Source organism: Penaeus monodon, chromosome 6, assembly GCF_015228065.2.
Source record: "Penaeus monodon isolate SGIC_2016 chromosome 6, NSTDA_Pmon_1, whole genome shotgun sequence".
NCBI lineage: Eukaryota > Metazoa > Arthropoda > Malacostraca > Decapoda > Penaeidae > Penaeus > Penaeus monodon.
Genome location: NC_051391.1, coordinates 13871846 through 13881498, shown reverse-complemented (window position 1 = coordinate 13881498; position 9653 = coordinate 13871846). Strand labels below are relative to the sequence as shown.

At 43.9% G+C, this 9653-nt stretch overlaps 6 non-coding genes across 6 annotated transcripts; 3 read left to right on the top strand and 3 right to left on the bottom strand.

The window, feature by feature from the left end:
* The first annotated feature begins 832 nt into the window (after positions 1-832).
* On the top strand, positions 833-905 carry Trnam-cau. The gene has a single exon. It is a non-coding gene; the product is annotated as a tRNA-Met (tRNA).
* Positions 906-3313: 2408 nt separating this feature from the next.
* Trnam-cau lies at positions 3314-3386 on the bottom strand. Its single transcript has one exon. It is a non-coding gene; the product is annotated as a tRNA-Met (tRNA).
* A 1292-nt stretch (positions 3387-4678) lies between these two features.
* On the top strand, positions 4679-4751 carry Trnam-cau. Its single transcript has one exon. It is a non-coding gene; the product is annotated as a tRNA-Met (tRNA).
* Positions 4752-6495: 1744 nt separating this feature from the next.
* Positions 6496-6568, bottom strand: Trnam-cau. Its single transcript has one exon. It is a non-coding gene; the product is annotated as a tRNA-Met (tRNA).
* Positions 6569-6854: 286 nt separating this feature from the next.
* Positions 6855-6927, top strand: Trnam-cau. Its single transcript has one exon. It is a non-coding gene; the product is annotated as a tRNA-Met (tRNA).
* A 2185-nt stretch (positions 6928-9112) lies between these two features.
* On the bottom strand, positions 9113-9185 carry Trnam-cau. Its single transcript has one exon. It is a non-coding gene; the product is annotated as a tRNA-Met (tRNA).
* Positions 9186-9653: the final 468 nt, after the last annotated feature.

Genomic DNA, 9653 nt, shown 5'->3' with positions numbered 1-9653 from the left:
TGTGCAGTGTTGCTCCTTTTTCCCCCAAGTTCTCCCCTACGAATTTCTGTAACGCTTTATGGTTATTTTTACGGCAACTTTCTCGTAATAACTTTGTGCAACAGACTTTTAACCTATGAAATGCATCGCGGGTTTACATCGCAAATCATCATTTAATCGGTAGGTAATCATTAGGGCAAAATAGAATGCTAATATACTGAATTATACTACTATAATTCCATATCTTATTCTATTATGTAATACAGCGGCCTTACTAGAACCGGAGAGGACCGTTATAATCCTACGGGAATTTATCTCCATGATTCACATGTGAGAACTGGTCTACTATACTTAATAAAAATGGTCATGATTACTTAGCAAGCTTATTCTAAATATTTCTTCAACACTCATGACAGAAAAGAATATAAATCAAGATAAGTTTCACCTTACATTGAGAAAGGTCGAGGATACATGACAAACATTCATAAGGTTGAAATAGTTACATTCATAATGTCATCATTTCAACCTGCTCCCTTTCCCACTCCCCTCTGAGCTAAGTATACCCTTTTTTGTCGAACGTTTGTTTATATATGTGTGTGTTTGTATGTATGTGTGTATGTGTGTGCGTGTGCCTGTGTTTGGTTGAAGTGAACCACCAAACAAGAGCCTCCATCAGGAAGGATGCTGTTGCTCTTCAACGCTCATCCTCCTCCTAGAAAGAGACGCAATTGACAACCGACAGGCAAGAACTATTGCACGAATTGATCACGCAAAACACGGCGCAGAGAGTCTGAACGACGTCACAGTTTCTTAAAGTCTTTGAATTTACTAATGTTCTTCCTTGTCCAATATCGCCTCGATGGCGCAGTAGGCAGCGCGTGAGTCTCATAATCTCAAGGTCGTGAGTTCGATCCTCACTCGGGGCAAGGATTTTGAGCGAGGAGTCAAGGGAACACGAAGCCCAGAAACCACTCTGGCAACAGGACGGCGTTTAATTTTTTTTTTTTCAAGTGCCCTGTCCTACAAGGACGTTGGCGATCATGGATATCCATGATTTTCTTGGCAATTTAGAGCGGTGGTTTGCCGGTGCCTTCCGCGTTTAAATGTATCTATATTTGATATACCAATTTTCCTCTCTATCTTTCCTATTGCTCTTGTTCAATCTTGGACTCATTTCTCTATTTCTTTTGTTCTCTCTATCTATCTAATCATCTATCAGCCTACTAACTTATCTTATTAGTCTGTCGTTGTTATTCAAATATACATACTAATTGTTTATTCCATCAATCCATTGTGATAGTTCATACCGGGTACTTATAAATATGGTTCATCACTTTCTTATGTTGCCACAGACATCAAATGAATAAACAATTCTTCTGGCAGAAAAAGAGTGGGTGTGAGAGAGAGAGAGAGAGAGAGAGAGAGAGAGAGAGAGAGAGAGAGAGAGAGAGAGAGAGAGAGAAAGAGAGAGAGAGAGAGATGGGTGGGAGAGAAAGAGTGAGAGAGGGAAGGGGAGATGGGTCTGGCCCATTGATTCCTCAGTGGGAACTTTGTGACGTCATCTAAACTTGGTCACTTTTCGCACCGTCTTGCCTGTGATCATTTGTGCAATAGTCTGCACTCCGAACTGTAGAAGCGATCCACCAATCGCAAGTCGCCTCCCAGGAGGAGGTGGAGCCTTGAAGGGCAACACGCAGGTACAGCTTCTGTTGCACAAATTGATCACGCGAACGCCGGGGTAAAAACGACCCAACTTTGTATGACGTCACAAAAGCCCTGATTCTTTCTTTCGTTTACTCCTTTCTCTTCCCCACTCACATTTCGTTCCTGCTCTATGTATCTGTTTTTCTGTTTATCTTCTATTCACTTTTCATCTCTCTCGCTTTTTTCGTCGAACAATCCTCCGTTTCCTCTTGTTCTATCCTTTCACTGATTTTTGCTAATTCCACCTTTGCTTCTTCCTCCCTTCCCTTTGTTCTTCCTACCTAATTTCCCCTTTGCCTCTTCCTCCCTCTCTCTTCCCCTCTTTCATCTCCCCTCTCTCTTCCTCTTCCCTTTCCATCCTTCATCTCACTGCATCACCACTTCTTTCTTCCTGGTTTCTTCACACTTCATTCTCTCAGTTTTCTTTCTCTCTCTATTTCTATGTGCCAGTCTACATCTCTCTATCTGTATCTGTTCATCTTTCAATCTGTTTGTCTGTCTCAGCCTTGGTCTATCTGTCTGCCTGTATCTCTCTCTCTCTCTCTCTCTCTCTCTCTCTCTCTCTCTCTCTCTCTCTCTCTCTCTCTCTCTCTCTCTCTCTCTCTCTCTCTCTCTCTCTCTCTCTCTCTCTCTCTCTCTCAGACACATGCACATACACTCAGGAGCGTCACTTCATGTTATGAGTTGGGGGGGTGACGGGTAAATTTGCCCTGAAAAAATAATTTTTGCCCTGCATTTCACGAAAAAGAAAATGCTCACTAGCTCTTTATAAGTAGCCCGGAATGGACCATCAACCAGTATTATATATCGTATTATTGGTAGATATTTATAAATTATAAATACCAGAAAATTTGCCCTGCAGAACTAGATTTTGCCCTGCAAAAAGAGGCTTTTTTAAGAGTTGGGGGGTGAACCACCCCCCATACCCCCCCTTAAGTGACGCCCCTGCATACACTCTGTGTGTGTGTCCTTCCCTCCCTCAAATACTATTAAAAAGCTGGTTATACCGATTCTCGAAGTTCAATTTATGCAAATCTGGCGATTTCCCTACTAGAATGTACAGTTCGAATATACAACCAATATTTTTTTCGTCAGCACCTGTTGAACCACAACAAACCCGTGCCCTTGTCACTGAGAGCTTGGTGGAGCTGGTTACCCACGTCCTTTTAACCACCATCCCACGCGGGGAACAGCGCGCCAGCAACCTGATTTCTTTGTGGGCACCAGCGGAGGGAAAGTTGGTGCGGCTGCCCTCCGCCAGTGCCGAAAAGGCTATGTCTAAACCCGTAGCGGTGATGAACGGAGGAGGGGGAGGAAAGCAAGAGAGAGAATCTCATTATATATCATGAGGAAGTTTTCATGACGTCAAACAATTATGGCCACATTGGAAGTACGAAAATGAGAGATGGTAGAAATAAAGAATAGTTGAAAAGGTATGAAAAAGGAATGAGTGCAAGAATGGCCATGAGATAAAGATGAAAATCAAGAAACAAAAAATATATATAAAATAGAAAAAATAATAATAATAATAAAAACACTGACGTCCAGTTGTCAAAGTGGAGTGCGATTCCCTTCAAGGAAACAACGGTTTCTGGGCTTCGTGTTCCCTTGACTCCTCGCTCAAAATCCTTGCCCCGAGTGAGGATCGAACTCACGACCTTGAGATTATGAGACTCACGCGCTGCCTACTGCGCCATCGAGGCGATGTTCTTAATAGGTTCAACAATTCAGTTCTTATGGCGTCTGCTGGGACGACAAATAAAAGTTAAAGGATAATCAAGAAAGAGAAAGTGGGGATTGAAAAAAGGAAAAAGAGAATGAAAAAGAGAGAAAAAGAAACATACAGGCAGAAAGAGGGTAGAGGGAAACGAGTTAGGTCTATGAATGTGCAGAGCATGCTTTCGCCTGATCTGCAAATTGCAGCGCTAGCCACGATGTTCACGAGTCCCGCTACGCCGACCCGGCGTAGCGGGACTCGTGGAATGCTTTTTGTGAAACATTTGTTTGCGTCTCTTTAATTGCTTATGTCTGCATGTTATAGGTTTGTGTGTATGTGTGTGTGTGTGTGTGTGTGTGTGTGTGTGTGTGTGTGTGTGTGTGTGTGTGTGTGTGTGTGTGTGTGTGTGTGTGTGTGCTTGCTTGCTACTAATTAGTATCTCCCTTAGGGAAAACCTTTACGCATACATTATCCACTTACAATTAGCTTTTGTTCAGCGTTTCTCCTTATGATAATTTGTACTGCGTCCTTCTTGTAATGACTCTCGTAATGTAAGGTAGACTTTTAACCTTTGAAATGCATCCCAAACGCCATTCAATCGGTAGGTATTCATTGGTGTTATAGTTTTAGGGCATAAAAGGAAATGACAATATACTGAATAATATAATTCCATGCCTTATTGTATATATTACAGTGGTCATATTAGAATCGGTAAGGGCCTTTATAAATCTACGGATGTTCATCTCCAAGATTCACATGTGAAAATTAGTCTATTATACTCAATAAAAATGTTCATGAAAAAATGATAATGTTTTGACTCCCGATTTCTCAGTAAGCTTATTCTGGATATTTTCTAAGCACGCATGACATAAACTAATACAAATCAAGCTAATTTTCACCTTATATTGAGAAAGATCGAGGGCACGTGACAAACTAATGTAACTATTTCAATCTACCCCTTTTCCCTTCCCTCCTTACGTTCCTCTGATGTAAGTCTAGTTATTTCTTGGTCGAACGTTTGTTATTGCGCGTGTGTGTGTGTGTGCGTGTGTGTGTGTGTGCCTGCGTATATCTGAAGTGACCCACCAATCACGAGCCTCCACCAGGAAGGGGCGGGCAGATGCTGCTGCCCTTCGACGCTCCTCCTCCTCCCAGGAGGAGACGCAATTGGTAGATCGCTTTTGCAATCCACAGGCAAGAACTACTGCACGAACTAATCACACGAAAGACGACACAACTTCTTGAAGCCTTTGCATTACTAATGATCTTTCTGATATCGCCTCGATGGCGCAGTAGGCAGCGCGTGAGTCTCATAATCTCAAGGTCGTGAGTTCGATCCTCACTCGGGGCAAGGATTTTGAGCGAGGAGTCAAGCCTGTGCATGGAAGGGAAGCATGTTAAATTTTGGCAACTGGACGGCATTTTATTGTGTCTAATCTACTTATTTTCCGCTCTACCTTCCCTATGGCTCTTATTCAATCTTACACCGTTTCTCTGTTTCTTTGTGATAGTTCATGCTGGGCACTTACAAATATGGTTCATCAATTTTCTATTTGTCAGATGCTCTTCTTACCGCAATCAAATGAAGAAATGATTCCGCTGTCAGAAAAAGAGAGAGAGGGGGGGAGGGAGAGAGGAGAGAGTGTGTGTGAGAAAGAGAGAAAGAAAGAGAGAGATAGGTGAGAGGGAGGGAAGGAGAAGAAAGAGAGAGGGGGGAAAGAGAGATGTGTCTAACCCAGTGACTCCTCAGTGGGAACTTTGTGACGTCATCCAAATTTGTGCAATAGTCTGCACTCCGACTTGCAGAAGCGATCCACTAATCGCAAGTCTCCTCCCAGGAGGAGGAGCGTCGAAGGGCAGCAGCATCTGCCCGCCCCTTCCTGAGGGAGGCTCATGATTGGTAAGTCACTTGTGCAGTGCGTGGATACAGCTTCTGCTGCACAAACTGATCACGAAATACGGGGTAAAAACTGCCCAATTTTGTCTGACATCACAAATACCTTCCCTTTCCCTGCTTTTTTCTTTCGTTTCCTCCTTTCTCTTACCCACTCACTTTCCTCCTTCCTTTATATGTCGCTTTTTCCTGTTTATATACCATTCTTTTTCATCCCCCTCGCTTCTTTCCTCATATTATCCCCCATTTCCTCTCTTTCTATCCTTTTACCAATTCTTAATCATTTCCCCTTTGCTCCCTCTTCCTTCCCCCTTGCTCTTTCTTTCTCCCTTTCTAACCCTTTCCTTCCTTCATCTCGCTGTATCCCCCCTATTTACTTTTTCATACGCTTTTCTCTGTTTTTTCCCTCTCTCTTTGCCACTTTCTGTGAGCTCATCTATATCTATCTATCTAAGTATTTGTTCATCTTTCAGTCTGTTTGAACCTCTCTATCTATCTATCTATCTATCTATCTATCTATCTATTTATCTATCTATCTCAGACACGTACACCCTGTGTGTGTGTGTGTGTGTGTGTGTGTGTGTGTGTGTGTGTGTGTGTGTGTGTGTGTGTGTGTGTGTGTGTGTGTGTGTGTGTGTGTCCTGTTGGAACGTAGAATTCGAATATACGACCAATAATATTTTCATCAGCACCTGGTGACCACAACTGACAGCTAAACCCGCGTCCTTGGCACTGAGAGCTCGAGTCGGAGCCGGTTACCCACGCCCCATGTAAGCTCCTTCCCACACGGGAAATAGCGCGCCGCCAACCCGACTGCTTTGTGGGCGCACCGACTGCCCTCCGCCGGTGCCGACAAGACTACGCCCACAAAGCTCGTGACGGTGATGAACAGATAAGGGGGGAGGAAAGAGAGAGAGAGGGGGGGGGAGAACCTCATATATTTTGAGGAAGCTTTTGTGACGTCAAACAATTTTGGCCACATTGGAAATACGAAGATGAGAGATGGTAGAAATAAAGAGTAGTTGAAAGGTTTGAAAAGGAGAAGTGAACGCAAGAATGGGCAAGAGATAAAGATAAAAATCAAACACCAATAAAGAGAGAAATTAAAACGCCGTCCTGTTGCCAAAGTGGAATGCAAGTCCCCTCAAGGAAACAACGGCTTCTGGGCTTCGTGTTCCCTTGACTCCTCGCTCAAAATCCTTGCCCCGAGTGAGGATCGAACTCACGACCTTGAGATTATGAGACTCACGCGCTGCCTACTGCGCCATCGAGGCGTTATTGCAGTAGATTAATAACATCAAATGTTTCAAGAAATTGTGACGCCATTCAGACTCTCTGCGCTGTCTTTCGTATGATCAATTCGTGCAATAGTTCTTGCCTGTTGATTGCAAAAGCGATCCATCAATTTCGTCTCTTCACAGGGGGAGGAGGAACGTCGAAGGACAGCAGCATCTACCCTCCCCTTCCTGAGGGAGGCTTGTGATTAGTGGGCAGCGCAGAGAGTCTGAATGGCGTCACAATTTCTTGAAACATTTGATGTTATTAATCTACTGGAATAACGCCTCGATGGCGCAGTAGGCAGCGCGTGAGTCTCATAATCTCAAGGTCGTGAGTTCGATCCTCACTCGGGGCAAGGATTTTGAGCGAGGAGTCAAGGGAACACGAAGCCCAGAAACCGTTGTTTCCTTGAGGGGAATCGCACTCCACTTTGGCAGCAGGAAGGCGTTTTAATGTCTCTATATTTAATATACTAATTTTCCTCTCTACGTTCGCTATCATTCTTATCCAATCTCTATTTCATTTGCTTTCTCTATCTATTTATTTATCTATCTATCTACCTACCAACCTATCTACCCACCTATATCTATTTATTTATTAATCTGTTTTGGTTTTTCAAATATACACACTTATTGTTTATTCCATCCCTTCATTGTGATAGTTCATCCCGGGCATCAGATTCTTGTATTATTCTATTTGTTTTTCTTGCCTCAGACAGCAAATGAATAAACGATTCCTCTGTCAGAAAGAGCGAGAGAGAGGGGTGGGGAGGGAGGGAGGGAGGGAGGGAGAAAGGGCTAGGGAGCGAGGAGAGGGAGAAGAGAGAGAGGGAGAGAGAGAGAGAGAGAGAGAGAGAGAGAGAGAGAGAGAGAGAGAGAGAGAGAGAGAGAGAGAGAGAGAGAGAGAGAGAGAGAGAGAGGAGATGGGGGAGGGGGGAAGGGAGGAAGTTGAGAGTGAGAGAGAGAAAGGAGTGAAAAAGAGGGAGAAAAGAGGGTGTGAGAGAGGGAAGGGGAGAGAGATGGGTCTCGCCCACTCTTTGTGACGTCATCTAAACTTGGCCACTTTTTGCACCGTCTTTCGTGTGATCAATTTATGCAATAGTCTACTCTGCGAACTGCAGAAGCGATCCACCAATCGCAAGTCTCCTCCCAGGAGGGGGAGGAGCCTCAAAGGGCAGCAGCATCTGCCCGCCCCTTCCTGAGGGAGGCTCATGATTGGTGGTTCACTTGTGCAGTATGCGGATACGGCTTCTGTTGCACAAATTGATCACGCGAAAGACGGGATAAAAACTGCCCAACTTGGTATGACGTCATAAAAGCCTTCCATTTCCACTGCTTCTTTCTTTCAATTCCTCCTCTCTCTTATACAGTTATTTTCGTTTTCCCTTTATATATCCATTTTTCTGTTTATCTACCATTCCATTTTCACCTCTATCGCTTCTTTCCTCATTGTATCCCCATTTCTTTTTATCCTTTTACCCATTCTTCCTAATTTCCCCTTTGCCTCTTCCTCCCTCCCCCATTTCTCTCTCTTCTTCCCTTCCTCTTCTTCTTCCCTTTCCTTCCTTCAACTCGCAGCCTCTTCACACCTCTTTCTCTCAGTTTCCCTTCCTTGTCTTATTCCTTCTTTCTGTGTGCCTATCTCGTTATCTATCTATGTATCTGTTCATTATTCAATCTGTTTGTCTTCTCTATCTCTCTCTGGCTTTGTCTGTCTGTCTGTCTGTCTATCTATCTATCTATCAATCTATCTGTCTGCCTCTCTCTCTGTCTCTATCTATCTATCTATCTATCTATCTATCTATCTATCTATCTATCTATCTATCTATTTATCTATCAGTCTATCCCTCTCTTTCTCTCTCTCTCAGACACATGTACACACTCACATACACCCTGTGTGTGTGTGTGTGTGTGCGTGTGTTTCTTTCTCTTTCCCATACTATTAAAAACCTGGTATACCGTTTTTTTAATTCAACAAATGTGGTGATTTCCCAGCTGGAATGTAAAATATGAACATACAACCAATAATATCTTCGCCAGCACATGTTGGACCACAACTGACAGCTAAATCCGTCTTTGGGAGCTTGGTGGAGCTGGTTACCCACGTCCTTTTAACCACCTTCTCACGCGGGGAACAGCGCGTCGGCAACCTGATTTCTTTGTTGACACCGGCGGAAAACTCGTGACGGTGATGAACGGAGGGAGAGAGAGAGAGAGAGAGAGAGAGAGAGAGAGAGAGAGAGAGAGAGAGAGAGAGAGAGAGAGAGAGAGAGAGAGGAGTGTGTCTCATCATATATTTTGAAGCTTTTGTGACATCATACAATTTTGGCCACATTGGAAGAACGAGGATGAAAGATGGTAGAAATAAAGAGTCATTGAAAAGTTATGAAAAAGAGAAGTGAAGGGAAGATAAAGATAAAAATCAAGCAGCAATAAAGAGAAATTAAAACGCCGTCCTGTTGCCAAAGTGGAGTGCGATTCCCTTCAAGGAATCAACGTTTTCTGGGTTTCGTGTTCCCTTGACTCCTCGCTCAAAATCCTTGCCCCGAGTGAGGATCGAACTCACGACCTTGAGATTATGAGACTCACGCGCTGCCTACTGCGCCATCGAGGCGATGTTCCTCCTACAAAACCATTAAGAGGTTCAAAGTATCCAAGAAGCTAAGAGAATAATAGATAGCATGATAATTCATTTCTTATGGCATATGCTGGGACGAAAAATAAAAGTTAAAGAATAATCAAGAAAGACAAAGGGGATTTGAAAGAGGGAAAGAAAATGAGAAGAAAAAAAAGTTTGGCTAAGGTTAACTACCCGAAAGTATTTTAAAAGGCTGACAATTCTTTCAGGTGGAGTTGAATATTCTTTTAGTTGGAGTCAGATTTTGGCCAAATAATCAGCCTTTTTGGGAGTTATGCTCCCCCCCCCCCTCAGCCAGTCCCACAGGAAGAGAACAGGGGGAAGAGGCCGTGGAAGGCGGTTCAGCACCCGGAAACACCGGCGAGGCACTACCTTCAGAAGCCGCGAGAGGCCACTGGATCCGGAGGTAGGAGAGGGGAGCGACTCCGGCAGCCGCAGACTCCC